The sequence below is a fragment of the Pan troglodytes genome, chromosome 1, assembly GCF_028858775.2.
Source record: "Pan troglodytes isolate AG18354 chromosome 1, NHGRI_mPanTro3-v2.0_pri, whole genome shotgun sequence".
In the NCBI taxonomy this organism is placed as follows: Eukaryota; Metazoa; Chordata; class Mammalia; order Primates; family Hominidae; genus Pan; species Pan troglodytes.
The window spans coordinates 58,657,046-58,683,621 of record NC_072398.2 but is presented as its reverse complement, the minus strand read 5'-3'; the positions used below and the strand labels follow the sequence as shown (position 1 = coordinate 58,683,621).

Sequence of the window (26,576 nt, the reverse complement as noted above, 5' to 3'; positions counted from 1 at the left end):
TTAGACTATAAATGAATGTATGTAAAACTTTTACAAGAAAGAAAGAAAAAAAAAAAAAAACAGTGACCGGTTTGAATCTGTCCACCTGCAAGAATGTGCTTTTATTTTAGTACAAGCATCTTTCATCTTTTCTTGACTTCTTTCCATTATGTGATTAATATGCCACAATGAGTTGCTGAATATCTGACTCAAGACAATTTCTATCCCCAAGGGCCATACGCCTTTACCTCCACTCTTGTGAGATCATGGACTCTACTAAATATCTGCTTGTCTAATTTATTATTTTAAAAGTTAAATATCAAGTTGGGTATAAATAGTTAGGCCTGGGTCCCATGCCTGTTCAGTATTACAAGGGAAGGCAAGGGAAAAGTAAGTTGAGGCTGAAGTTCTTCTAAAAGTGTATAGAGAAGATACAGAGAAACCATATGCATTGCAAATATCTACCAATTTATATATAGGTTCCACAGTTACAATGTTATGACCTTCACGGTCAATAGGGGGAGAATAAGGCAAAATAGTGACTGTCTGAAATTAGATTGTTTTAGTTGACAGATTATTATAAATTCCTTACAGTCCTATACAGTATTATTGATTGATTAAAACTATCATGCAAATGTGTTTGAAAGAGGTTTGAATAGTAATCATCTTGTTTTTTTCTTTCTCAAACAAATGTTATCTTTTCAGCCACCCTTCAACTCCCAAGCCAAATACTCAGTTAAGAAAAACCCATGAACATTGTCCAGTGTAATCATTAAATTGCATACATTCTAATTGAACTCTAAGGAAGAATTATAAATGAACTAATGTAACTGTTTATGCCATTATCCACACTATTGTATATTAAATATAACTAAGCATTTAAAATTACTACTTATAGAAAAATCCCTTCAATCTAGATCATAAAAGAAAATAAATTTAAACATTTTAAAGTAAAGGAATTAATATTCTCAAGTATTATTAACAGTTATATATTAATAATATTTAAAATACTATGCTTATTTTTATGTATGTGCTATAGTCTCCTCAATATTTTTTTGCCATCCTCTCATATATCATGATATTCCTTTGAGACAAGACACAAGGAATTTTAAATAAATTTTTTATAGACATAAGCAGCCCCAAAATTTCATAGTTAAGTAAAATAAAATCAATAATAATCTTCTTCCAGATTTCATTATATTTTTTATATGACATAGAGGGAAAAGTAACATAATCAATTAAAAACTGAGAGATGATATAGGGAAAGATGAGTAGAAATTTTGATCACAGATAATATAACCAAATATTTCTAGTAAAATGGAATTTCTTTGAGCAATTGTTGCTAAATCCCTCTCATAAGATTTTAAGTTATTTTGAGAGGCCCATTGAAAATATCTCATTTGCTTGTAAAATAATAATAGTATTTATTGTTGAGCATGAGACATTAACAGTAGATTTTTAAAAGTCACCATTTTTGTTGAATAACTATAAGAACAATGTATAACTTTTCAAAGGTAAAATACATATTTTCAAATTAATAAAAGTGTAATAAAAAGGAATGTAAATGCTTAATGTATTTATAATGTTGCACATACCACACATGAATATTAGCAAAATTTAATACACTTAAATGATTTTATTATTTCCATAATATTTATATAAATGAGTTTTTCTTAAATATTATCAGTAGAAAATTCTACCTAATATATAATTAGTTGTTTCATATATAATAGTGAGTACAATTCATTGTTGCATTAGAATTTGGAAAACTGCATTTATTTTTATATCATATGTAAATGTTAAAATGTTTTCTTTAATACAGAACATTTTTATTTTATGCATTCATGGAAAATTTTTCAAACATTATCGTAATACTGTATAATATCATCTGTAGTATACCTAATGATCTTATTTGACATACACCATTGTCTTCTCTCATCTTTCTGAAACCATAAGGAATACAAAATCGGTAAAAGCCAGAGAGTGTATTCGTGTGTTAATCTTCACAGGCTGCCATAACAAACTACCATAAATTGGGTAGTTAAAGGAATAGAAATTTACTCTCATAGTTCTGGGGCCTGGGAAGTCTAAGATCAAGGCCAGCATGGTCAATTTCTGGTGCAGCTCTCTTCCAGGCTTTCAGACAGCCACCTTCTCAGTGTGTCCTCATATGGTAGAGAGGAAGCTCTCATGTCTCTTTCTCATTTCATACAAGGGAATCAATTCTATTGGATCAAGGTTAGATTTGATGACCTTATTTAAACTTAATCACCTACTTAAAGGCCTTATCTCCAATACAGTCACATTGGGGTGTGGTTAGAACTTCAACACATGAATTTGGAGGGGATGCAGTCTTTCTTCTGTTTAATCATAAGTCTAGACCAGCAGTTGTTTACTACTTGCTTTCTGACTTATCTACTTACATGCAGAGTATCCTCCAAAGAGAGTGTTCATAAAATAAAATGTGGGTAATGTACATTTCCTTACTATACTCAAGTATAAAGGCAATCATAAAAGGGAAGCCCAGGATATTAAATCAGTCGACAAACACCACAAGAACATATAGGGGCAAAAATTAAGGAGAGTCACATTTAAGACTTCCTGAGACATTTTCTGCCATATCTAAATAATTAGTTAAAATTTTAAATAGAAGTATTTTTATTTTTTTATTCTATACTATTTCCCTAAAACATTTTTAAAAATCTATTATATAGTTAGTATAATGACTGGAATGGACATTTGTTACAATATTGGTTGCTCACTGTCTGAACCCCATTCTTGTAGGTGAGAAATTCTACACTGAATAAGACTGGTTGGGACTCAAAGAAGCTACAAAGATGCACTTTTCCAGCACAAACATGTTCTAGGTTGGATGATCAAATGCATATGCCTAGCAATTGAAATCTCCAACTAGGAACAAAAAATAATCACAAAAAGCAAAGGATTCACTTTGGTGTTCACAGTAGGAGCAACAGCAGCATCTTGTTTGCAGTTCTGGTAGCAGTAGCAGCTGCAATGGCTCCAGCCATATCAAATATCCTGTGGCACAGAGGGCTCGGAGGTATGAGGTTAAGAGATACAAATTTGCTTACCGCATGAACTCTGCAGTTTGATTTTTACTTTGATTTGGTCACCTTGCTTTCTTTGCTCTTGATTGTTTTCTAGCCCTACTTCTGTGACTATATTAAATAATTCTTTAGCTAATAATAATCCTTCCAATAAATTCGCTCTTCTGCTTGAATGATTCACAGTTGTTTCTCTTTCCTGTTTATGGAAAATTCTACTTAAATAACTGGAAAATGTATACCACCAGCTCAGACTTCTCTTCTGAGCTTCTGATTGATGCAGACAACTGAACATACAATATCTCCTATTAGAAGAATGTCACAAAGCACATCAAAACAAGAAATTCAAAACTGAACTAGCCATCTTTTTCTTCAAAACCTAACCTTTTTTGCAATATTCCCAATGTCAGTGAATCGTACCAATAGCCATCCAATTGTGTAAGTGAGTTGCGAATCTCTGACTTACTCTTGTCGCATATTTGGTTATCAGTAAGTACATTCAGTATCTTAAATACCTTAATTCTGATTACATCGTTCTGATTACACCACAACATTCCTTGCTCAATCTATTATTGTTTCTCATTTGGACTACTGAAAGCACCTCCTGACTACATCTAATCTGAATTCTTTACAACTAGTCAGAGATATAGTTTCAAAACTTATGTAATTGTGTCATACACCCAATCATGATTCTTTGTGATTAGAATTATTTCCACTGTTCTTAGGATCAATTCACAATTCCTCTCTTTGGTTTTTAAACTCCATGGCCTGACCCCAACCAAATTCTCCAGCTTCAGGTTGTATAAAACTGTGCTCTCTTCACTTACAATACTACTTTCATTCTCTTCTATCTGCCATGCTTACACACGCTTCATGTCTTTTGCACTTGTGATTTGTCTGCCTGAAATAAGATCTCTTTTCAGCTATACTGACTCAATTTCTACTCAGCTGTCATATCACAGATTAGGTACCATTCTCATGTAGCCACAATTCATATGGTGATCACTCAGTATTTATTGTATAAGAAAATGAATTAAGTTTTCACATCAACGTAAATCTGTAATTGAGTTAGCTGGACATTATATGTTAATACTCTAATATTAAACACTGGTGTACCCACAGTAAGACACATGTAATCGAATAGTACTATCAACTTTCTTCATATTTTTTAATAACAATCACTTGTTATGAATAAAGATTAAATAATTTTCAAATATCTGTAAGTGCAGAGAAGAAAAGGAACAGTAAGTCATAATAACATTGCTGTTCTGGCAATTCTTGATCAGAACTGATTGCCTAACCTTAGCTATGACTGCTTTCTATGGGACTGCCTCTCAACTTTTTTTCTGTGATGTCAACTTGTAGGAGATGAGCTCTGGACAAGTTAACAGTAACTTTTCACTGATACAGTTAAAACAATAAAGTTTGAATTAACTCTAATTGTTGTAGTATTCCTTGGTTACCTTCGGTATTATTTATTAATATTAATAGAGCTGATGTAGTAATATTTTCTCTTATTCTCTCTCTCCATCATCCTAGTTTATGAGACAGACAGTGCCACAGTTACATTTATTGTTACATTTATCCCCAAATATTTCATATTTTTGATGCTAACATAAATGACATTTTAGAAAAAATTCAATGTTTCATTGATTTATATATGGTTACAAATGATTTTTGTATTTTGATCTTGTATCCTGTGATCCTACTAAGCTCATTATCAGTTCTAACATTTATTTTAGAATTATCAGGATTTTCTAAACTTACTATCATGTAATCTCTGAATAAAGAGTTTTACTCCTTGATTTCCTGTCCATATAACTTTTACTTATTTTTCTTTTCTTATTGCATTAGTTAGGACCTCCAGCACTATGTTACATCGAAACAGTAAGAGTAGACATCCTTGACTTGTCAATATTAAAGGAAAATAGTGTTAGTTATTAGCTCTAGATTTTTCATAAATACATAATACATCGCTAGAGTACTAGATTATATCATAATTGGATGCTGAATTTGTTCAAGTGATTTTCTGCATCCATTCATGTTTACATTTTTTTCCTGTATTCTATTTACATGGTGATTTACACTGATTGATTTTCAAATATTAAACTAACTTTGTATTCCAGGAATAAACATTGATAGATTGTGCATTAGCATTTTTAAGCATTGCTGGATTCAGTTTGCTAGATCTCTGTTGACATTTTTGCATCCATATTAATGGTGGATATCAGTATGCAGTTTTGATAGTGTTAGGGTATAGCCATCTCTCTACTTACTGTTTAGTCCTTTGCATTCCAATAAGGGAAATTTCCTCATGTTATCCTAAATGCCATATGCTGTTTCTCATTGCTCTTCCTGTATTACATTATGGTATTCTGTTTGCTGAAATGGCCTCAGTCACGATCATTTTATTTACTTCTACATTTCTTAAAAATTCTATAAATTCTTCCCAGACTAGGCCACCCCATGACCTGTATTTGTTTTTATATTTAATCTCTTTCTCTCTCTATTGTTGTCCACTTGACTGTTTATGTCTCATTATCATTCACTAGCGTCTGAGATCCTTGAGAGCATGGAACAGGACTTATTCAATGTTTTATAAGCAGTAGAGCAAGAAGATGCTATTGGTTAGAAATTAATGAAGGAATAAATGAATGATTTGGAGTTATTAATCTATGGTGAATAAAAAGAGACTTTAAATCTTAGAAATTCTTAAGAACAGTTTCAGTTATAAGGAATATTCAAAATTTATCTAACTGACAAATATAGAATTTATAATATGGATTTAGGAGATTACATTTTAGGCGTTACATGCCTAAAATGTCTAAAAAATAGAAATTTTTTTTCTGTATTTCACATTCATGTAAAATGATGTTTTAAATTTACTTGTTCCAAACACCTATTGATTTCTTGTTAGAACAAAAATGTTTCTATAGAGATAAAATACTAAAATAACTTTTTGTTACTGTAAACCATAAGGTCCCCCACATCTGGAAACTTTTCCATAAAGCTATTTAGAGCCATATTATTTTTAAATATGTATTTGTAATTTATTATTGCTTGCATTCCAAATTCTTATATCCTTTAAATTTTTTAATTACTAATTCTATTTTTAAAATTTGTTGGTAATTTGATTACTGGAAAACTGTGTTAAAGATTCAAACTTATTTCTATACCTTATATGGTATCTGCATATATTAACCTTTAAACTTTTGGTTGCAAACACAAAAATGTTCTTTTCATTAAAAATATATTTTACCTGTTTCTTAAAACTGAAGTAAGCTTAACTCCAAAATACTATTAAATATCTTTTATTTTCTTTCCACAATGCCTCTTAGCTTTCCTATATGTTTCATAAAATATATTCTGATCCTTGTGCATGTAACAAAATGTGACTTACTGATTGCCAACCCCAGAGTTTTCTGTCAGCCTTGATTCTGCTCAATTTAACAGTGGCCTTGTAACACAGTCAATCACAATGTTCTTGTCACTTGACTTCACGGGGTAGCAGTGCTTTCTCATCTTGCATCTTATCTTTCCAATCATCCTTTTTTGCCTGTATAGCAAAGACACTTCCTAAGATTTCTAATGAGCCACTTAGAGTATACAATTAATGGCCAGGGTTGGTTGAAGCACCATGGGGGCTATTACTCTCTGCTGTTCCTCTGAAATTCACAGTCTGTGTGGGACTTAATAGTAATAGTTTCACAGCGAGCATTATATAGAGAAAGAATGTTATCATTTAGTCATAACATGTTTCTCCATAAATGTTCCATGTTCAGAATTCTAGATTTTTGTTCCTACAGCAGATAGCAGCATCTATTATGGGATACATTTTATATTTTAAAAGAGAAAAGAAAACATTAGATTTTCTCTCAATTGGCAAATATTACAAAGTAAGTAAAGGCCAGACATGAGCAAATTTACAAAGAATTAGTACATTTATCCAATATATGACAAGATAATGCATTATTATATACTCAAGATAGATGTAAAGAAAAGTGTCCAGACAGACTCAAAAGATGTTGTACAAAAAAGTTAGTTGAAAGATATTGTACGTTTTTTTCTTTAATAAAATGTACTATATATACAAACGCACTCTTCTGTTTGCAAGTTTGCCTTTCAACTGTAATATCTTATCTAAGCCAACATCAATAGTTCAGTTTATTAATCCAGTTTCTCAGAATTTGCCTAGACACTTTATTTCTGTTTAAGTGATTCAAATTTGTGAGGCATACAATTTTGCAACCAATCAATTAAATAATTAAAGGCCCTGAGATATTTACTTTTACAGAGGTTGAAAAGGCTTTGAGGAATTAAACAGAGTGACATTGAATTTCCTCTTTTCTGTTTGCTAATTTCACTGATTAATTCAATCAGCTATCCCAAGGCATTTATTGACCTGTCTAGTTCAACTTTATTTTTTAAATTATATTTGAGGAACTTAATATGTGAGAATTATTTTGGAAAAATAGCATGTATAAAAAGAAAATAACAGAGTATAGGCATCAGAGAATCAGGTTTGAAAAATGATTCTTCCAGATATCAGCTGTGTGACCTTGTCCCAAGCATTTAACTCTTCTGTGCTCAGTAGTGAGGGATTCACAACAAATAAAATAATAATTGAGATATATAATGAATCCTTATAAGGCCTATGTGTAATTTATTGTGATAATTCTTTGAAGTTATGCTTTCACGTTCAAGGAGCAAAACTTTAGTAATTTGAAGAGTCAGAAAAAGCTAGAGAGGATGCCGAAGTACTTGGAATTTGGAGTCTAAAGAACTGGGAGAAGAGACCTAAGCCATAGGAAGATGGAGCAGCAGCAAGGACCATAATGGAAACAAGCATCCAGGCAGTGCGGAAAAGCAGGAACCCAAAGGGGCTGATTTTCCCTGAGACATAGACCATTGCCTCAAGATTTTAAAGTTTTAAACACTAATGTGGCGAATCTGAGCATGGAACTCTCCTCTGAGGCATTCAGTGTCTCCTGTTTGGAAGCATTCTCTGGCTTCTAGAAGTAGCTGAAATAAACCCTTTTGGAGGAAAGAATCACACAGGCTCCCGTAGGGTAAGTCTTGCATACAAGAAAAATTCTTGCTCACGTGTACCAATAAATATTCACAAAAATATTTAGAAAAACAATCTTTGTAATAAAAATTTTTTAAAACATCTTTTGCCAGGAATAAACCGTGAAAAATTATGAACAGTGCAATTACTGGACCCCACGTACATTCAACAAGATGGTTGAATCTTACCAATGTAATATTGCAAGTACTGGAGGATTACTTTCAGCAGAGACAGAAATGGTAATTCAGACCAGTGCTCCCACTAAGAATAACTAGAAAAGCTTTATAAGCAGTAATAATTATCTCCTTGAAAACATCTAAGACTTAACAAAACAGTACAAATTACAGGGGCAACATCCATCAAAAACAACAACAACAGCAACCACAAACGAGGTGAACCTAAAATTTGAGATTTTTTTTCCAATAAGATAATCTGTCAATTCTGAAATAAAAGGGTATGAAGCTGAGAAACTACCCAGACATTTTATATCCTTTAAGCCTGGGTTCCCCAACACCTGAGTCTTGAACAGGTACCAGTTCATGGCCTGTTAGGAATCAGGCCGTACGGTAGGAGGGGAACAGTGGGCCAGTGAGCAAGGGAAGCTTCATCTGTGTTTACAGCTTTACTCCCCATGGTTCACATTACCTCCTGAGCTCTGCCTCCTGTCAGATCAGAGGCAATATTAGATTCTCAAAGGAGCACAAACTGTGCATGTGAGGGATATAGATTCCATGCCGCTTAGGAGACAGAATCTAATGCCTGATGATCTGACACTGTCTCCCATCACCCCAAGATGCAACAACCTAGTTGCAAGAAAACAAGCTCAGGGCTCCTACTCATTCTACATTATGGTGAGTTGTATAAATATTTCATTATATATAACAATGTAAAAATAATAGAAATAAAGTGCACAATAAATGTAATGCACTTGAATCATCCTGAAGCCATCCCCTCAAGCTCTGTCTGTGGAAAAAAATATCCTCCACAAAACTGGTTCCTGGTGCCAGAAAAGTTGGGGACCATTGCCGTAAGCCCTTGAGGGACAAAAAATGGATTCCAGAGTCTGCCACAAAAAGAGAGAGAGGGAAACAGGTAGGGAGAAGGTAAAGGAGAAAGAAAAGAAGGAGAAGAAAAGGGAGAGAGAAAGAAAAAGACATACACACACACGCACACACACAGAAATGGGAGAGAAAGGGAAAGAGACAATCTGATAAAATCCCTGAATAGATGGCCACTCATAACATATACCAACGTAGAATTTGTACTTAATTGAAAATAAACCCCAAACAAAACTGAAGTGAATGTTTGAATAGCAGTAACACTCTAAAGTGTCTTCTATAGGCAAAAAATAAAAAATAAAAAAAAACAACAAATAGAAGCTTGAAAACCGAGAATGAAATGAAGAGAAATGGGAAATAAAATATGTAGATGAACTTAAATAAATAGTGTGCAAAACAATAAATATTATGCATATTCTGAAAGTACACAAAAAATAAAATAACGCTATATAAACAACGAGGGAAATAAATAGTTTGCACATTATAAAGTATTTGCACAGGCCAGGGAGAAGTCAAATGCCAATATTTGGTAAATCAATGATATATATTGTAATATCTAAGATAACCACCAAGGAAAGAGTGAAAAAGTTGGTAACTACCATAATTTTCTAATTTTAAAAACGTAGATAATACACAAATAATCAAAATAAGACAATTTCAAACATAAGCTGTTCACAAGACACATAGCTGAAATATATAGCTTCAAAAGGTGAAAATAAAATACTAATAAAAATACATGCAGTCTATAAAGCAGAGAAAAGGTAGCATAACTATGTTAATATCTAACAAATTAGATTTTGAGCCAATACAAAAGGAGCATTATTAAAAAATAGAACAATTTTAGAGATATAATTTAATTCACCGGTAGAATATAATATTAAACAAAAAACTATTCTGATGCTTGTTAAAGATGAAAAGGAAGACTTTATTCAAGGGACTATGGCAAAGGGGTTTTTCAGTAGTGGAGATAGGTTGGGCTTAACATTGAGCATATCAACGTACAAAAAATGAGGATGTATAGCCAAAGATCAATATTGTGGTCAATGGAGGGAAAATTACTAAGAAGAAACATCAGGGGTTGAGGTGGGATTCTGACTAAACCAACTTGACAGGATTCTTGCTGAAGGCAGGCCAGGGTGATCAGATAGCACCTAGGGGATGGTGAGCAATGAAATTTGATCAGATATCCAAGGTAGGAAATTCTCACGAAATTTACTTAGCAAGATTCCTATTCTTGAGGACCAAGCTCAAGATGGGGCCGAGTTGAAAAATGGCTTGAAGGAGCCTAACTGAAATTTGATTAAGGAGAATGCCTTTGTTCAACAAAAATGAAAATTTGTATAATCTTACAATGAATAAGGAGGAATGACCATGAATTATCAACGTTATATTAATAAGAAGAGATAACAGATAATAAAGTAGTCAAAAATGGAATTTCCAAAATATCAAACATAACAAAGTAATTATAGTGCTTAGCTATAAATATTTTTTAAATCTTCATTTAAAACATTATTTCAAATCGTACCTTGGTAGATTATTCAAAATTAGCCTTTAGTCATGACGCCTTACAAAATAAATATTCATGAGTATACAGAAAAAGAAAACATACAAGAACAGTATATATAATGGTAATACATGCAGTAGATATAAATTATCAGTATCTACACAGTACATAGACTATACAGAGTTCAAAAAATATTATAGAGTATTATCTCTCATCTCTCTAGATCTATATTCATTTAGTTACTTCTGCAGTAGCTAACATAGTGTTAAATATGGTTCAGTACAACATTTTTTATTTTGTATTTTAAAATTGTTTAAAGAATAGACTTGTGAAAGTTAACAAAATATCAACTTTGCAACTTAAAATTACTTTAGCATTTTATTTTGAAGTTCTTCAAAATGTGATATAAAAAGATAAAATATGAAATAAATCAACCTAATTCTATCATATAAAACATACTTTCATTTTTGCATGTTACCTTTGCACTTTTTCTAAATGTATAGCAACACTATCACCAAGGTATTGTTATCATTTGATATACTGCTTTTCCTCATTTATATTATTTCATACAGTATTTTACTAGTTTGATATATCAATAATAATCATTATTATAACAAGCAAATATTTTGATTTGATATATGGTAACTTGTCAAACATTTGTTATTATTTCATTTTGATTATAACTATAAATAATGTTTTAATTAATATATTTTATTTTACTTTTTCATTTTGGTAACTTTTTTCCTAAGGAAAATCAGTAAGAAGACTATAAATGAGTTATAGAATGAGTACAAATGTGATTCTTATTGTTGTATAAACTTCCAAAAATGGTAATATTTTCTTTCGTAAAAAACTAAAATTTGATCTGACAACACAAACCTACTTGAGAATTTAATGAAGAAATGAGATAAAAATATTCAGAGATAAGAAAGAAAACTTATGGTTACTTCTACTGAAAAGTTTATTATCTACTTAGATTGCTAGAACATTGCTGCTCAAATAAAGTAATTTTTCTATTTTCTCTAATTGCTACAAGTCCATGACTATTTCTGCTATGGTAATTTTTGGTATTGTTTACTGGGTATTAAGTTAGCAGCACGCTTTTTTTTTTTTTTTTTTTTTTTTTTTTTTTTTTTGAGACGGAGTCTTAGCCGCCCAGGCTGGAGCAGTGGCGCCATCTCGGCTCACTGCAACCTCCGCCCCCAACACCCGCCTCCGCCGGGTTCAAGCGATTCTCCTGCCTCAGCCTCCCAAGTAGCAAGCTTTTTTATTTTATTTAACATATTTCTTGAAATGCTTATGTTTTGACATTGAAGATATTCTTTAGCACTTTATCTTTACCTATTACTAATTTAAGACATTATAATCATAAGATGGTACAGGAGATTCTGCTAAATATGTGTTCCTGAAAACCCTCTTACTCTGCAAAATCATACACTAAAAGAATCTGGCTGTGATAGAGATTGATTTTGTGCCAGCCGCTCAAATCCTAGGGACATTGCAATCAGAGACCTGATAAAAGCAGTAGCAATCCCAATAAAAATATTAGTACAATTAAAACTCTTTGAGAATTTGCACCTGGAATGACAATCTGCTGTAGCTTTAAGTCATGCGACTTGTGCCTACCCCAAAATGAAGATTCCAGAAGACATTATTTTTTTTCCCCAAAATGCAGAACAGTTTCACCAAACCTAATAAACGTGATCCAGGAGGAGACATTTCCAATTATTTTTCTAAATAAAGGAGAATATGCCCTTACAGCTTCCCTACTACACTTAAACATTCCAGAGATAGCTTAAGAGACTGGAAAGTTTAGCAGTTAAAATTCTGTCAACTATTCACTTCTTAGCCCAAAAGAAAATGCTTGCATGGGAGTTTCCGCATTTTTAAGCATCTCTTCAAAACATTTACCTGATGGGGAAAATTGCATATAAACAAGCATGTCCTTACTGATATCAATCTATTTACCCAACATGTATAATCTAATTCATATTTACATGCAAACATGTCATAAAACATAATATATCTCTCCACAGTAAGGTTTTATAAAAATTTTGGGGGCTTAGGAGGTTTTATATATGGAGCCACTGTATTTGAAAGTTTTGAGCTAATATACCTCTTATTTGAGTCATTTAATCTAATGACTCTTTTCTAATATGTTTTCATATGTAATATTCAAAATTACTGTTTGCTTATATTGTATCATTTGCTTATTTTCATAGTTCCCTTTTTATCCTTATAATTAATAGTAACCTTCACATTTGTGTGGAACTTTATATTTGTCTTCTAATTCATGTTTTATTTTTTCTTTATGTAAAATAAATAAATACATCTATTTTGTCACATAGGATTTTGTTTCCCATGAATGATGACATAAAATGATTTTATTTTATATTTGTGTATAAAATTATACACTTTAGAAAGAAATAACTATTTTGTTAAAAATATATAATATTGTGTAAGCACCAGAAGGCCTAATTCTTTCTTTTCCTTTTTTAATTATACTTTAAGTTCTGGAATACATGTGCAGAACGTGCAGGTTTGTTACACAGGTATACACGTGCTATGGTGGTTTGCTGCACCCATCAACCCGTCACCTCCATTAGGTATTTCTCCTAATGTTATCCCTCCTCTTGCACCCCAACCCCCCGACAAGCCCCTGTGTGTGATATTCCCCTCCCTGTGTCCATATGCTCTCGTTGTTCAACCCCCACTCATGAGTGAGAACATGCAGTGTTTGGTTTTCTGTTCCTGTGTTAGTTTGCTGAGAATGATGGTTTCTAGCTTCATCCATTTCCCTGCAAAAGACACGTACTCATCCTTTTTTATGGCTGTATAGTATTCCACAGTGTATATTTGCCACATTTTCTTTATCCAGTCATCATTCATGGTCATTGGAGTTGGTCTTTGCTATTGTGAACAGTGCTGCAATAAACATACATGTGCATGTGTCTTTATAGTAGAATGATTTATAATCCTTTGGGTATATAACAGTAATGGGATTGCTGGGTCAAATGGTATTTCTGGTTCTAGATCATTGAGGAATTGCCACACTGTCTTTCTCAATGGTTGAACTAATTGACACTCCCACCAACAGTGTAAAAACTTTTCTATTTGTCCACTTCCTGTCCAGCGTCTGTTGTTTCCTGACTTTTTAATGATCACCTTTCTAACTGGCATGAGATAGTATCTCACTGTGGTTCTGATTTGCATTTCTCTAATGAACATTGATGATGAACTTTTTTTCATGTGTTTGTTTGCCACATAAATGTCTTCTTTTGAGAAGTGTCTGTTCATATCCATTGCCCACTTTTTGATGGGGTTGTTTTTTTTTTCTTGTAAATCTGTTTAAGTTCCTTGTAGATTCTGTATATTAGCCCTTTGTCAGGTGGATAGATTACAAAAATTTTCTCCCATTCTATAGGTTGCCCGTTCACTCTGATAATAGTTTATTTTGCTGAAGCCTACTTCTGTCAATTCGTCAAACTCGTTCTCCGTCCAGTTTTGTTCCTTTGCTGGTGAGGATTTGTGATTCTTTGGAGAAGAGGCATTCCGGTTTTTGGAATTGTCAGCCTTTTTGTGGTGGTTTCTCCCCATCTTTGTGGATTTATCTACCTTTAGTCTTTGATATTGTTGACCTTCAGATAGGGTCTCTGATTAGACATCCTTTTTGTTGATGTTGATGCTATTGCTTTCTGTTAGTTTCCCTTCTGATAGTCAGGCCCCTCTGCTGCAGGTCTGCTGGAGTTGGCTGGAGGTCCACTCCAGACATTTGCCTCACCAGCTGAGACTGCAGAACAGCAAAGATTGCTTCCTGTTCCTTTCTCTGGAAGCTTTGTCCCAGAGGGAACCCGCCAGATGCCAGTCAGAGCTCTCCTTTATGAGGTGTCTGTCAGCCCCTACTGAGAGGTGTCTCCCAGTCAGGATACACGGGGGTCAGAGACCCACTTGAGGAGGAAGTCTGACCCTTAGCAGAGCTCTAACGCTGTGCTGGGAGATCTGCTGCTCTCTTCAGAGCTGTCAGGCAGGGATGTTTAAGTCTGCTGAAGCTGCCCCCACAGCCACCCCTTCCCCCAGGTGTTCTGTCCCAGGAAATGGGGGTTTTATCTCTAAGCCCCTGACTGGGTCTGCTGCCTTTTTTTCAGAGATGTCCTGCCCAGAAAGGAGGAATCTAGAGAGGCAGTCTGGCCACAGTGGCCTTGCTGAGCTGCGGTGGGCTCTGCCCATTTTGAACTTCCCAGTGGCTTTGTTTACACCGTGAGGGTAAAACGGCCTACTCAAGCCTCAGCAATAGGAGGATGCCCCTCCCCACCAAGCTTGAGTGTCCCGGGTGGACCTCAGACTGCTCTGCTGGCAGTGAGAATTTCAAGCCAGTGGGTCGTAGCTTGCTAGGTTCTGTGGGGGTGGGATCCGCTGAGCTGGACCACTTGGCTCCCCAGCTTCTGCCCCCTTTCTAGGGAAGTGAACGGTTCTGTCTCGCTGGCATTCCAGGCACCACTGGGGTATGAAAAAAACTCCTGCAGCTAGCTCAGTGTCTGCCCAATAGGCTGCCCAGTTTTGTGCTTGAAACCCAGGGCCCTGGTGGTGTAGGCACCCAAGGGAATATCCTAGTCTGGGGGTTGCAAAGACTGTGGGAAAAGTGTAGTATCTGGGCCAGAATGCACCATTCCTCATGACACAGTCTAGAGGGCCTAAGTCTAATATGCTAGTATATTAGCATGCACAATATATTTCATGTTATGAATAGATACTTTCTATATTCTAAATTTTATAAATGTTATGCTATTATTTATGAGGTAGTATACTGTTAGATGAAGCATATTGATAGACGAAGTAGATAATAATATGTTTAGCATCTACTCTATGTACTTGCATATTATATAGTTTACTATATATTTCAAAAGCAGAGTGTTAGTTTTCAGATTATAAAATTATTCCACCTTGGAACTAATCACATATATGGCTTCTGTTCTCTCTTTCCGTCTCTTTTTCTATTCCTAGCTTTTCACTTTGACTTTTTTTCTGCTTTCAAATCTCCTTTTTATTGTACTATAAATTAAATGAGACATAATTTAGATAGATAATGCTTGGAAACGAGTAGATTTATTTAATCAGAATAGCAGGGATCTTAATAATACAGCCATATTGAAAGAATTCAAACCATATCAGACTGATTTATAATCAAGTTTTCACTAGCAAAGCTGAGAATTAAAGGAAGCATTGTAGTGAAAAATCTTTTTCAGCTTACATTTGTCCTTTTACCTCTAATTTTGTTGACTGAATTTAATATTAAGTGTATTAATTACTTGTATTTTAAAAATCTATTTAGAAACTTAGTTATATAATAATAGTTACATTATACTGCAACTATACCAAAATAGTATTCCACAACAGCAAATATTTCAACTTATTTATTCAGTAATTATATATTAAATTGCTATTCTGTGTCAGCTGTGTAGAAAGACAAAAAACAACAAAGATATAAACTGAAGAAATCTTGACATTCAAATAGTAGATACAGAAAGGAAAACTTCAAAAAGGACTGAGAAGAGATATTGAAAAGGAGCATTGTCTCAGAAGCTAAGAAAATATGTTAAAAGGAGGAAGTTGTCAACAGTGTCTAATGTCACATAGATATCAATTAAGTGTGGGCTGGAAAGTATGCAACCATTGCATCCATCTCTATCCAGACAAGTTAGAGATGCCTTTCTCTGGAGGAGATTAATTACATGTAACAATAGAAGTCAGACTGCTGTTGGGGTAAAAGTGAATGTAAAAAATGAGTACATGTAAAATGAGATGAAATCTGAAGAAGGTTTGTTGTCTAGTTAATAGTTGCATCAATGAGAATTTTCCAGTTATGATATTGTGTTATAGTTATGTAAGCTGTTACCTGTCAGAGAAGCTATGTAAAAGATATACAGAACTCTATATTATTTTTGTATATTTATGTGCATCTAAAATTATTCCAAAATAAAAAGTGCAAGAAAAGTGAATTTCTAATCTTTTTGAATTCAACTCTATACCTTCATTCAAAAGAGAAAAATACCCATAATTCAACTATATTTAATAATTTGTTTTTCACTGTACTTACTTTGTAGAAATTCTGTAACCATTTGGGCAGTACTGTAGGATTGAGCAAATGAATATAAACACATTGATGTTGGAGCCACAGTTCTCCCTATAGAAGAAGTAAGTAAAACATATAGAGTAAGGAAAGGCCAGAAAATATTCTGTAGTGTTAGCTTACAATCAGAAATATCAGTATAAATTTATGATTTTAATGTATAGCAATACCTACTGTTCATTATATAGCGTACTCATAAAATTTACTTCATTTATGTGTGTTCTCATAAAATTTACTTCATTTATGTGTGTTCTATGTGGAAGAAGAAAGATAAAAGTATAGAATGCTGTAAGGCATGGGAGAGTCTTGAACTTATCATTTCATATAGGACAAACTGTGCTCATTACTACTGAAGAATCATTGCTTCCAATCTCTTTCAGGAATAGAAAAGACAGCCAGGAATAGAAAAGTCAATTTTGTCTTGTCCAACCCAACTAAAATAGAAAGTGTGTGATGACATAAAAGTTGGTCAAAAATATTCTGGAGTGGTGTGTGTGTGTGTGTGTGTGTGTTAGAGTGAGAATGAGTGCTAAGCAAATATAGCAAAATGTTAGCAACTGGCAAATGTGAGTGAAGGATTTATGAATGTTCCTAGTAATATTCTTGCCACTCTTCTTTTAGCTTGAAAATTTATGCAAACTAAAAATTAAGAAGGTGTGAATATAAGGTAAACAAGTAGAGATGTAAGTATAAACTAATATTTTTAAAAAACTTATTTTTAAAGGGAAGGAGAGAAAGAGAATGATGCGTAAATGAAAGAAGACAGAAATATGGATTTTAAAAATTAGTAATAATATAACATACCCTCATTGAATATTTATCATCGGATAGCCATCTTCCAAATCCTTTTCTTAGATTAATTCGTTTAATTCACACAAAATCCTGTGGTGATAGGTACAGTTTTCCCAATTTCACAAAAGAGGGAATTGAGGCACAGGGATTCCTAATTAACCTAGTCAAAGTGACACAGGTGATAGATGGAAAAACTGATTCAAGTAGAAGCAGTCCAGTTGTAGAGCCAGTGAGATAAACCGTCATAGCTGGGGAAGCAGACATCTTCACACAGCAAGGAGACGAATCCAGTGCCTAACAAGATGTTGAAGCCACAAAGGAAAGTCCTCTAGCATTAAGATGGATTATGGTTTGAAATTGCATGTGGAAAAACTGGCCTCAAATAAAATAAGAAACATTTCTTTTTACAAAGTTTAGAATATACTGTGGCAATTAAATAGAGTGAGAAAGATGATAATTGATGTAACTCATGTAAAAGCTAGTATATATTTAAATAAAATTATGTATCAATTTGACAAGTCATATTATTTATGATTATTAGAAATTGTAGCTTACCTAATAGGCATGGACCAAAACTGGCGATCCTTTTATGAATAAATGGCTGCTTCTCATGGTAACTATAATAATCTCTTAAACAGAAACATAGCTCCTATCATCAAATCATGTGAATGGAAATATGATATTAGCATAAAGAAAGCATAGTATTTCATTTTTTTTTTTTTTTGAAATTGACAGTAGACATAGTTGGGTACAAGTAAAATAATAAAAATGCACCAATGATCATGTTAAATTAGTTATGCATATTTTGGATAATTGCTGAGAAATAGCACTACCATTCTTATAAAAGATGTGTAGTCAGGCATGGTGGCTCACACCTCTAATCCTAGCATTATGGAAGGCCAAGACAGGAGTATCACTGGAGCCTAGGAGTTCAAGGCCAGACTGGGCAATGTGGCTGGACAATGTCCCTACAAAAATAAAAAAAAAAAAAATTGGCTGGGCATGGTGGCATGTGTCTCTAGTCCCAGCTATTTGGGAGGCTGAGGCAGGAGGATCACTTGAGCCCAGGATGTCAAGGCTGTAGTGAGCCACGATTGCAGCACTGCACTCCAGCCTGAGTGACAGAGCAAGACCCTGTTTCAAATATATGTGCGTATGTGTATGTATCTGTGTGTGTGATATATATATATATATCATATGTGTTCATAATGTGTTCTTGTGAGATAATCAGATATTTTGTTTATATTAAGAATAAATATTGAAATGTGTGTGATAGAAAATGTGTACTAGAATGACCAAGTTCTAGAAAAAAAAAATAAAATTATTTTCCCCCAGTGCTGATTTCCCTGCTGACTAATATTGCGACATGCTATTGACTATAATGCTGGCTCCTTCTTTTCTGTATTCGTTCACATTTCCAGGCCTGGTTCAAGACAACTCTTGAATATTTTTTTCAAGCCACCTATGTGACAACAGAATCATAACATAAAGAATTGGCCAAACTCTTTCAAAGTAATGTATTTTTTTCCCAATCATTCTATGTACTGATTCTTATAGAAGAACATATAGTATATTAGGCAAATATATCTTTAATATTCTTAAAAGAGATTCTTCTCACCTCTAAGCACCTTTGAAAACTACAAGAAAATACCAGGACTCAATTTTTCTTTTTTTTGGTAAAATATTCAAGACCTCTCATATCAAACAATATCATACAGAGAAGGGCATTATTAGTAGTTACAGCTATATCATATGTAGGATAAATATATACTACTTTAGAGTTTAAGTAAAGCAAAATGCAAATAAAATGAGCACTTGCTGGTTGGATATAAGACTGTGTGCTGTGGAGGGAAAGTGCAGACAAAAATATCAATGTGAGTGAGCTGGGCATGGTGGCACAGGCCTGTAATCCCATCTACTCTGGAGGCTGAGGCAGGGGGGATTGCCTGGGTCCAGGAGTTCGAGATTCTGGGCAACATAGTTTAGACTCCATCTCAAAATATACATATATATTACTTTGAAAGAGTTCGGCCAATTCTTTTTCAAATCTACAATGGGACCAAGAATCAGCAGAGATGACATTTATGGGGGGTGGAAAGAAGGTAAGAGATGTGTTGAGAGGAGATTTAGTATAAAGAGAGTGGATCAGAACTTCGTGAATCAGGATTCCAGAAATCTGGTATAAAAGCTGGGAAGTCAAGAGGATGCACTGTGCACCCACTTGGTCTGAAAGGTTGAAAGACTGAAAGAGGGAAAGTCTGAAAGACAAAATTTGTCTTTGAGAGGACAGAGAATTCTCCACAAAGAGCAAGTCATTCCGATTTAAACTTAGCAGTTGACTCCCACTCCAAGTGTTCAAATCGTAAATCCAAATTCAATCCTTTTTCAATTGCTAAATGCTTGTGTTTTTTTAAATAGAACTGATTATATAGTATGCAGATTCCCAAATTCCAATGCTTCCTTCTTTTCCCATGTAATTGTTGTTAATGACTGACTCCCTTCTGCCACTGTGATGATGATCCCACCAAGAAGAGGAAAGAAAAACAAAGTTAGAATCCAATATCACTTATATATATTTATAAACAAAATACATGAACACTTTTTGTTATTACAATATTTGTAGCTCAATTTCAACAATTACATTTTAAATGAATTCTCATTACTAATATCTATAATAGAACTATAGTGTCATTAATCGCTACTGCACTAGAGAAACTTGTTTCACCCTCAGAGTTGCAGCAGCAATAATTGAGCTGATTGCGGAAACATCCAATTGCATGCTTTTGACAAGTGACAAGAGGAAGAGTTCTTAGAATTTGCAGATTCCATCCCAAATACCCCTTTTTGCCATTGGTTTTGTTTGCTCAGCCAGAGCACAGAGAGTTATTGGCTCCCAGACTTTGGCATTTATGCTTCTGAGGTGTTATAGATTCATGTCACTACTTAGAGGAACAAACACCTCCAGGGTAGTGAACTGATGAGGTTGTGTGAATGTGTTAGCTCATGAGGGTTTCTGGAAATCTATCCTCTTCAAGCACAAGAGAATCTCTTTGCTTCTCTGCATTTTCTTCAAGTCATTTAAATAAAGTACCGTACTAATCCTTGGTGTTGTTCAAAAAAAAAAAAAAAAGAAAGAAAGAAAGAAAAGCAAACAAAAGCAACCCATGTTTCGTCTACTCTCTGAAATGTAGTGAATGTTTGAACAAGATGAACAAGTGCAGGGAATTGATTTAGATTAGACATTCAAACATGAATGATAATCTGAATAAATGCCTGGCTCAAGAACATTCAAAAACAATTGGCCTGGCAATTTTGGTCACATGTTTTGAAATCTCTGGAAATAATAAGGGGCTGAAGCAGTGTTTAAAGAAAAAACAAAGAAACAAAAAAAGAAACAAAAAAGTGCACAAATTGTGAGATATATAAACTAGCTCACATGCTATTTCAAAGTGTTTAGCTTTTTATTCCTAAAACAAGGAATAAGTAGAAAAATTAAGTAAAAATAACCTAACTTTATTTCCTTTTCTCATAAATCTTAGGATTATTTTGATACTTAAGAAGTTGGAGAGTAACTAGATTATTGCAAATGTCGTAGTAGCACCTCTGTGCCTGTGCCTGGTAGGGACTTACATTTTACAGTAATACATATTGATAATAGCACACAACTAGGGAGATAATAGGAAACTTTAAGTACAAGTGAGTTTAGATTAATATAAGTAGATCTTCATTAGAGTAAAATGCAACCCTTAAATTATATTGTAAAGAACAGAGAGGGGGAAATAATGACAATTGTGAACTATATAGAATACACAGGAAAAAGAGATACAAAATTAAGGAACCTAATGAAATGGGATAAGTGTCACTTAAAATGACTGGCTGAAGTAAAATATAAAACCTTAAGTTTTGTGCTCAGGGAGCACTGTATAGACACAGAATAAAGGCAAGAACTAAAAGAAGCTTTTCTTGAACAATTATAAACTTCCATAGGGCTTGATCTGGACCGTGGCTATTCTATTTATGTTATTGCAGGTGAATCATGAATCGATAATGATACACAGTTATACATTTCTTATATATAATTATAAAAAATCTATTTCTTTTTTTTTTTTTTTTTTTTGAGAAGGAGTCTTGCTCTGTTGCCCAGGCTGGAGTGCAGTGGTGCGATCTCGGCTCACTGCAAGCTCTGCCTCACGAGTCCATGCCATTATCAGACTCCCGAGTAGCTGGGACTACAGGCGCCCACCACCATGCCCGGCTAATTTTTTTTTTCTTTTTTTGTATTTTTAGTAGAGATGGGGTTTCACCGTGTTAGCCAGGACGGTCTCAATCTCCTGACCTCATGATCCACCCACCTTGGCCTCCCAAAGTGCTGGGATTACAGGCGTGAGCCACGGTGCCCCGCCAATTATAAATAATATAAACGCTTGGGTTCTTACAGTAGTTTGGATTAATAAGTATGGTGGTATTTTGGTATTGCTACATCACATCCTTTGATCTATCTGATCGTTTTTTAATCTAGTTCTTTTTGTTACTAGGATTACCTGCGACTAAAGGGAAATAAAACTGTGCATGAATTAAGGTTGTATTGTGACCAAGGTTGAAACTCTAGGGATCTTTTCATTAATTAAGTTCTGAAATAGAGCTGCTTTTATCATATGAATCTAGTTCTAATTTGTCCTTCCCTCAAATTCCTTATGACTTTTATGGAAGTTTCCTTTGTATCAAAATTGGGTAGAATTGTGAAATAACTTTTATTGGGTATTTTGGACTTACAAATTCAGATGCCTTAAAAATAAAACTTTTTTCTATAATTAAATTTATCTTATTTATTGTACATTTGATTAGGTCTCATGCACAGTGACACAAAAACGTGGTCAGTTTTAGTTAATTTATGTTACTTTCAGTTATTTCTCAGTCACATCAGATTAAAATTCTAATCATATTCAAGAATACATATTTTCATTTTGATGCTTTTAGCCCTTTCTGAATTATATACTAAGGTTTTAGTGGCTTATGAAAACACAAAAATACAAGCCACATTTGTGGGGGAAAAAAAAAAAAAAAACCTTAGAAGAGACATTATTGATCTTTCTGGGTGTTACCTTAACAGCATTTGAAATATAATCCATTTCACCTGGCCCTTGGGCATTTTCCTGTCTTCACTGCAGTATTCTAGGATGCAGCCTTGCTGTTTTCAAATCTAACTGAATAGTTCACACTGTATTTTTTTCATATGCATACCTTGTCCCAAATGCCATCCTTGCTACAAGTCGATCAGCTTCGTCTGTGATAAGTTTACATCTTTTTCCGTTAGACACTGTTAGATTGGACTACTCATTTGCATTCTACTTTGACCCAGAGTTGTTGGTGGACACTTATTCCTCCACTAAAACCACTATAGAAGATTTATTCTAACTATGCCCTTGATTCTTTATCTCATTCTTTGTGTCTTCGCAGCTTCTCCTTCCCATCAAGAGGTGAAAGTTATTTCTGTATCCCTTGAATCTGGTCTAGCTTTGCAATTTGCTGCAGTTAATAGGATGTGGCAGAAGTAAAGATGTGTTGGGTCTGAGTCTGAACTTCAAGAGGTTTTCTATGTTTATACTTTTTCTTTCAGGTCCCAGTAACTATCAGATGAACAAGCCCAGCTGAGCCTGCTGGAGGCTAAGAGATCATATGGATCATAGTCCATTCATCTTAGCTAAGAGTATGCTAAACTAAGCAGGTTGCAACTGATTTCAAAATATGAGAGAAAGCCCAGCCAAAATAAGTGGAGTAATCTATCGACACTGCAGCTGTCCACACATGCAAAAGTGAGCCCAAACAACAGCACAATAAATACCCAATCAACCTGGAGGCTTCTGATCTATAATAAATGCTGTGGTCTTCAGTCATTGAGTTTTGATGTGATTTGTTTTGCAGGAATAGTTAGCTTCCTTTATGGCTCCCAGTCCTGTTGCCCTAGTGCCACTGTGGCTTAAAGAACACAAGCAAAATTGCAGCTTTCTGGGGTCCAATTTTTGGGGACATTATTCCTTTTCATGAGGGCTCTACTCTTATGACCTAATTTTCTCCCCAAGGTCACATCTCCTAATACCATCTGCTATGGCGTATATGTTTTCTCCAACAATCCTCTTGTTGAAATTCTATCCCCAGTCTGGCAGTGTAGGCAGATGGGAGGTGGGAGGTGTTTGGGTAACACCTGGTGGGAGGTGTTTGGGTAACATGGGTGGATCCCTCATGAGTAAGTGAGTACCCTCCTTTTCGGGTGAGTGACTTCTCAGTATCTTACTTCTCACAAGAGCTGGTTGTTAAAAAAAAAAAGCCTGGACCCCTCACCTTGCCTCTTCTCTTGCCATGTGATCTCTGTACACACTGGCTCCCCTTTGTTTCTCTGATGAGTAGAAACAACCAGAAACCCTTACCAGATGTAACTGCCCAGTTGTGAACTTTCTAGCCTTCAGAATCATGAACCAAATAAAACTTTTTTCTTTATAAATAACCCAGCATCAGTATTTCTTTATAACAACACAAAACAGAGTAAGACACCATTATATTAGGATTTAGGATTTCACATAGAAATTTTTGGGGTACACAAACACTCTATTGAATGTATCATGTGACTGAACTTTTCTGTACCATTAGACACTGTTAATCAGTATCAATTTCCTCAAATTCCTTTCTTGCTTTTTGAGGCATCTAATTTTATAGCTAAGATCTTAGTGACTCTTAATGCTGAATGTCCTTTATTGGTGTTTCTACTATTGTGGTTCCTTAAATGTTGATGTTTGCTACATTCTATCTTTTATACTCACTATATTTCAAGTGAATTTTAGTAGATTTTTTAATACCCTAACTCCACTTTCTAAACACTCTGACCCCATCTTCTTTAGGCTTTCTAACTTTTTAATTTTATTTAAAAGATAAAATTAAAATATAACTGCTCATATAAGTGCTTATCAAAATCTATAAAAGCCTATTACAACTATCTCCTAAATAATATGTCCTTTTTGTTTGTAAGACTTTGTAATGCACATCTTAATAGTGGTATCCAAATATCTTCTAATCTTATATGCTAGTCATCTTTGCTTTTCATTACAGAAATTCAACAATCAATATCCATAAAACTTTCAATTAACATAAAAAACATGTGAAATCTTGCATTCTACTTTATTTGCCATTGTAGACGTAGATTCTATTAACAGATACTGCCTTCATAAAAAACAGGCTATATATTTATTTACTGCATAATGTCAAAGCAAAGTATATTGCATCCCAATTGTATTAATATTAGTTCTATAAACATCGCTGAACAAATCTGATAGTGAAACATGATGAGAGAAGAAATGGTATTTGTTGGTGAAGAAATGGTATTTGTTGGTGAACAAATATTCCTTTAACAGATATGCATGTTACAATGTATACACAACTTTAATGTGTTTTTAAATTAAAGGCATGACAAAATTGTTACGAGTTACCCAAAAGGTGGTAATATTGGAAAGATCATCAGTATGTCTCTGCTTGAATAATATTTTGAATTGTAAAACTTGGAAATGAACAAAATATTAGAATAAAGCACACACACATCTATGTAAAATGGAAGCTAGATAATGGGGAATAGGAAAAATGTGCATCTTAACTAGCACAGTTATGATAAATCTTTGTAATTTTTGGATGAAAACAATCTCAAAGTATCTTGAATCTGGATTTATTTTTGACATTTGTTCAATTTTTCCTTTAACTTGATATTAATGGATTATCAATTTTACACCTATTTTTCATTTTGTAACATGGAAGACAACTGAAGATTATCTATGTTGTTATTTTTATAATTTTTGTAATATTATTTCCAAATGTTGTGCAGTTTCTTAGCATTAATATAGGCTGTAAAATATTGTCAAAACCCCCCACCTAGGAAAGAATGCCTGAGATAGAATTAAGATATATATCTGAATAATAAAAAAAAATGAGTGAGGGAAGTTATTTTGAGATATGATTATCATTTGGATTGGAGACAGAGTGTCTGTCTGAATTAAGTTTGAAGATCTTACCTGAAATATGTATAGTAATGTAATCAACAAATTCATTATTTTATTATATGCAAACTTTAAGATTCACAGATTTCCTTGAAAATCCTTTCAAATGTTTTAATTATGCTTCCATAGGCATTATTCCAAAGCAATACTTATTAGACAAAATGAATTAATCACTGGAGAAATAATTTAGAGTACTTGAGAGCTGATTGAGTAATCTTCTAGGGAAATATTAGATGGAGTGAAATATAGTAAAAAAATCTTGTTATTTAGTGAGAAACTGTTTTAGAAAACTATTTTAGGCCCAGTCTGCTAAACAGTTGAAGCCATTTTCAGTGGCTTGATGATTTGAAATGCTGAATGCTAGCCAAGTAATAGATTATATCCTTTTGGAATACAAATGAGTCACTGGTGAAGTAATAAGCATAATAATACTTAGCACTTTTAATCTTCAAAACATTTTATAAACATTATCTAATTAATCTTTGTATCAATCCCATGAGACAGATGAATATCATTCTTTTTTACTTATGGTAGAAAAAAATTATGTAAAATTGCCAAGTCACAGAAACACAAAATGTTAGTTTTGTGCCACTGATCTCAGTAACTCAAGAATTTTAGACTAATTGCAATTTCAGATTTTTAAACATGATTTATATTAATTTTTAGAGGTCAAAAATATAATTTCTAAAAGTTGATAAGCTGTAATCAACATTATATATATACTTAAAATACAAATGTATTTTTTAAGCTTTTAGTTGTAAAAGTCGTTCTTTCAAATTACAGCCAAAATTCTGAATTAATTATCTTTTTAATATTTTGTCCTTTATTGTATTTCTCCTTCAATTATAATTATGGCATAAAACATTAACACTTTCTTCAGAATTATCCTTAGTAATGATTTTAAAATAAAAAAATGCAGGTTCACAGTAACAATTGATACTAGGTAA

General features: G+C 33.6%; 1 long non-coding RNA gene across 2 annotated transcripts; it reads left to right on the top strand.

Annotated features, from left to right (window-relative positions):
* The first annotated feature begins 2,763 nt into the window (after positions 1–2,763).
* LOC129135723 (uncharacterized) lies at positions 2,764–23,486 on the top strand. 2 transcript variants are annotated; one of them, XR_008536755.2, is made up of 5 exons: positions 2,764–3,040; positions 7,749–8,113; positions 8,226–8,351; positions 16,776–16,866; positions 23,211–23,482. It is a non-coding gene; the product is annotated as an uncharacterized LOC129135723 (long non-coding RNA). The 2 variants fall into 2 exon arrangements; XR_010151526.1 differs by lacking the exon at positions 2,764–3,040 and having other exon boundaries at positions 7,056–8,113; positions 23,211–23,486.
* Positions 23,487–26,576: the final 3,090 nt, after the last annotated feature.